We start from the raw sequence: 4033 nt of genomic DNA on the forward strand, positions 1-4033 counted from the left end.
GCCCTCTGTAGAGTGCTGTGGCCTTGTAGCTCACAGCAACCTCCAACTCTTGGGCTTAAGCAATTCTCTTGCCTCAGCCTCCTAAGTAGCTGGGACTACGGGCACCTGCCACAATGCCCTGCTATTTTTTTTGTGGCAGTTGTCATTGTTGTTCAGCAGGCCCGAACCTAATTTAAACCCACCAGCCCCAATTTACGTGGTCAATGCCCTAAACACTGAGCTACAGGCACCAAGCCAGGTCTGGCTGTTATTCAGGCTGATCTCATAATCTTGGACTCAAGCAATCCTCCCACCGAGGGCTCCCAAAGTTCTAGGATTACAGAAGTGAGCCACCTAGACCTTTACATGTACTTTAATCCTTACCATAGTCCTATATGATTAGAACTATTATACCCATTTTATATATGGGAAACTGAGGTACAGTGAGTTTAACATAGTACATGATTTAGCTGGAATTCAAATCTCAGGAATCACACTCCATATCATATGTTTTTAATCATTACACTCCTCTAAGAAATGTCTCCGGGGAGTTTAATCCAATTTTAAAAGCCTAGATTAGCACTACACAAGTTGACTGCTTATTTTATAAATCAGATTTTATTCTAAAATGCTTTTATGTGTTTCTAAGCATAAAACTCTGCTCTGTTTTTATATGCTACTAGGTACCTTTAAATCTTAGGTGTAGGTGGCACCTGTAGCTCAGTGAGTAGGGTGCCAGCCACATACACCAAGGCTAGCTGGTTGGAACCCAGCCCAGGCCAGCTAAAACAACAATGACAACTGCAACAACAAAAAAATAGCTGGGCATTTTGGTGGGCACCTGTAGTCCCAGCAACTTGGGAGGCTGAGGCAAGAGAATCGCTTAAGCCCAAGAGTTGGAGGTTGCTGTGAGCTGTGATGCTATGGTACCCTACCAAGAGTGACATAGTGAGACTCTGTCTCAAAAAAAAACCCAAAATAATAAAAAATAAAAAATAAACCTTAGATGTAGCTTGCATGGATAATCAGTATAATATTTATTTGGCATTTTCCAGAAGAAAAGAGGCTTATGTGCCAAATGAGAATATGAATGGCAAGGAATTCTAAACGTAAAAACATCCATTTAAGTTCTTTCAAAAAAAAATATAAATTCCCACCCAGTCATCTAAAGAAATAGTTGGCTCCAATTATAAAGGAATTATTGATGGAAAGGAAATATGGTAAGAGTTCTAATTACTGATCACAGGTAAGTAGTAGATGGGAAATTAGATGAAATCTTCTATCTCCTCATTGTTCAAATCTTTAAACATGAAAATTACAAACATTGGGCTTTGAAGTTGTAAGAATCTGATATTCAGTTGGTTGGAGCACATCCCCAGATACTGGAATGTTATTACAGGTGCTCTTAGCTAAATAACCAGAAGCCCCCCAAAGAAAGAAAGAAATAACAATTAACTCAGTAATAACAGCCTTTGAGAAGGAGTTAAAAATGAAGGTAGCAATGATGACTGGGGATGCAGGCAGAGTACTGTTTTCCTCTTACTACATCATTTTTGCATTCAAAGATAGCTGCTCCAGAAAACCACTGGGCCTTATGAATGCCAGGTGAGGGTATCTTGCCACTGGATCACTGTGAGTGCAGTTATACGCGTAAGACCCTGATAGCGACACATGTTGGGAAATGTTATTAAGGGGGGAAGAAAAAGAATATAGCTGTGTAAGACATCAACGTATCTGTAATCTTGACTAATTGTATTTCTTTCTCCAACTTAAGGCAGCCTATTAACCAATAAACAATTCTTAAGCCTGTTTACAGAATATAACTAGGGTTCTCCTAACTTTTTTTTTTTTTTAGAAAATTCTTTTCAAAGGAAGGGAATTGGAAAGAGTGAATAATAACAGCAACACTTATCTTTTGGACATTTACCAAGGCCTCCAATAATGCTCTTTAAAGATATTATCTCATTTAATCCTCACAAGAAACCTATGAAATCCATTCTGTTATTATTAGAACAGCCATTCAGGACTGTGGTGGTGGAGTGTGTATGTGTTTGTGGCAGGCGGGGAGTGGTGGTCTTTGTGATACATTACTTTCAGCGCTAAAACTGCCAGGCAGGCTCGGCACCTGTGGCTCAAGCGGCTAAGGTGCCAGCCACATACACCTAAGGTGGCGGGTTTGAATCCCCAGCCCGGGGCCGCCAAACAACAATATGGCTGCAACCAAAAAATGGCCGGGCGTTGTGGCGGGCACCTGTGGTCCCAGCTACTTGGGAGGTGGAGGCAGTAGACTCGCTTGAGCCCAGGAGTTGGAGGTTGCTGTGAGCTGTGATGCCATGGCACTCTACCCAGGGGGATAGCTTGAGGCTCCGTCTCAAAAAAAAAAACAAAAAAAAAAACTGCCAGGCAAACTGAGACAGGTTGGTCACTCTACTCCTCATTTTATAAATTAGGAAACTGAAGCTCAGAAAGCTTTATCAGCTTGCCCAAAGACACCCAGCTAGCAAACAGGAGAGACATACTTGAACTACTAGGCAATTCTATCTTTTGACAAGGTTCCCCTATCAGAGTTAAAGTGAGGAAAAAAGACCTAACATGGTTTATTCTATAAACAGTTACAATAGCAATCAACCTCATCTAAACTCTCTCAAACTTAACTGATCAGAAGAATTACCTGGGAGTGCTTGTTAAAAAACATAGATTTCTACTCTAACACTATTGAATCAGACTCTCCAGGGAAAATGCCTAAGAATTAATATTTTTAACAAATAACCATATGATTTTGATTTAATTATTTATTTATTGAGAGAGTCTCACTGTGTCATCTGGGTAGAGTGCTGTGGTGTCAAAGCTCACAGCAATCTCAAACTCCTGGGCTCAAGTGATCCTCTTGCCTTAGCCTCTCCAGTAAGTAGTTGGGATTAGAGGCACCTGCCACAATGCCCAACTAGTTTTTCTATTTTTAGTAGAGATGGGGTCTCACTCTTGCTCAAGCTGGTCTTGAACTTCTGAGCTCAAGCAATCTACCCACTCAGCCTTCCAGAGTGCTAGCCACCATGCCTGGCCTCCCATATGATTTTATGATCAGATAAGCTTGAGTGCTTGAGTTGATCTAAAAGCTCTCTACTCTGTTAATGTGTTCTTTTTTTTTTTTGCTGCTGCTACTTTCTCTTACATATAGATAGTCTCCAACTTAAGACCAATTGATATCATTTTCCAACTTTAGAGCAGTGTACAAGTGATAACCATTCATTAGAAATCTCTTGATGCTGGGCAGCGGCAGTGAACCACAGGTCCCAGTCAGCCATGCATTTTCAACTTAGGATGTGTTCAACTTATAATGGGTTTATTGGGATGTAACTCAAGTTGAGAATCATTTTTAATAGTACAAGTTCCTTTGGCTATACCTATCTTTGAAGCTGGGTTAAGCTGAAAATAATTTTGACCCTGGTATAAAGTGTGCTGGTGGGGAAATAGAATTCCCAGTGGGCATCAGATAGTAGTAATGGCAGTGGGTGCTGAGTACCCAGAAATGGCCAGAGAGGCCTGGGGACAGAGAGAGAGTGCTGCAGCCATTATAAACAGCATCTTTTAGCCAAGTTGACCTCCTCAGTAGGTATTAACCTCCCTCACCTGAAGAGGCAATGTTGTGTTGTTAAAGAGTACGGATAATGGAGTCACATTGCTTAGGATCTAATCTCAACTGGAGCAGCTACTAGACCTTTGGTGAGTTCCTTAACCCCTTTGTGCCTCATCTGTAGAATGGTTCTAATACACATATTAAAATGCATCCCATAGTTTCCTTCCGGAAATTAAATGAGTTAATATTATTAACTAATTAGAACTGCATGTACAACACAGATATTTGCAAAATAATGGAGACCAATAAACTAATATTTCTAACCCACTTCCATCTTTTCATGCAAATTAATGACTGTACCAGGCGGTGCCTGTGGCTCAGTGAGTAAGGCGACGGCCCCATATACGGAGGGTGCCGGTTCAAAACTGGCCCCTGCCAATCCACAACAAAAAAATACCAGGTGTTGTGGCAGGCGCC

General features: G+C 41.1%; 1 protein-coding gene across 2 annotated transcripts in view; it reads right to left on the reverse strand.

Annotated features, from left to right (window-relative positions):
- ACSM3 (acyl-CoA synthetase medium chain family member 3) overlaps positions 1-4033 on the reverse strand; it is a 57067-nt gene that overhangs the window by 6332 nt on the left and 46702 nt on the right. The gene's annotated exons all lie outside the window — the stretch shown is intronic.

The sequence above is a fragment of the Otolemur garnettii genome, unplaced genomic scaffold, assembly GCF_000181295.1.
Source record: "Otolemur garnettii isolate 467f Iridium unplaced genomic scaffold, OtoGar3 scaffold00044, whole genome shotgun sequence".
NCBI classification, from domain to species: Eukaryota; Metazoa; Chordata; class Mammalia; order Primates; family Galagidae; genus Otolemur; species Otolemur garnettii.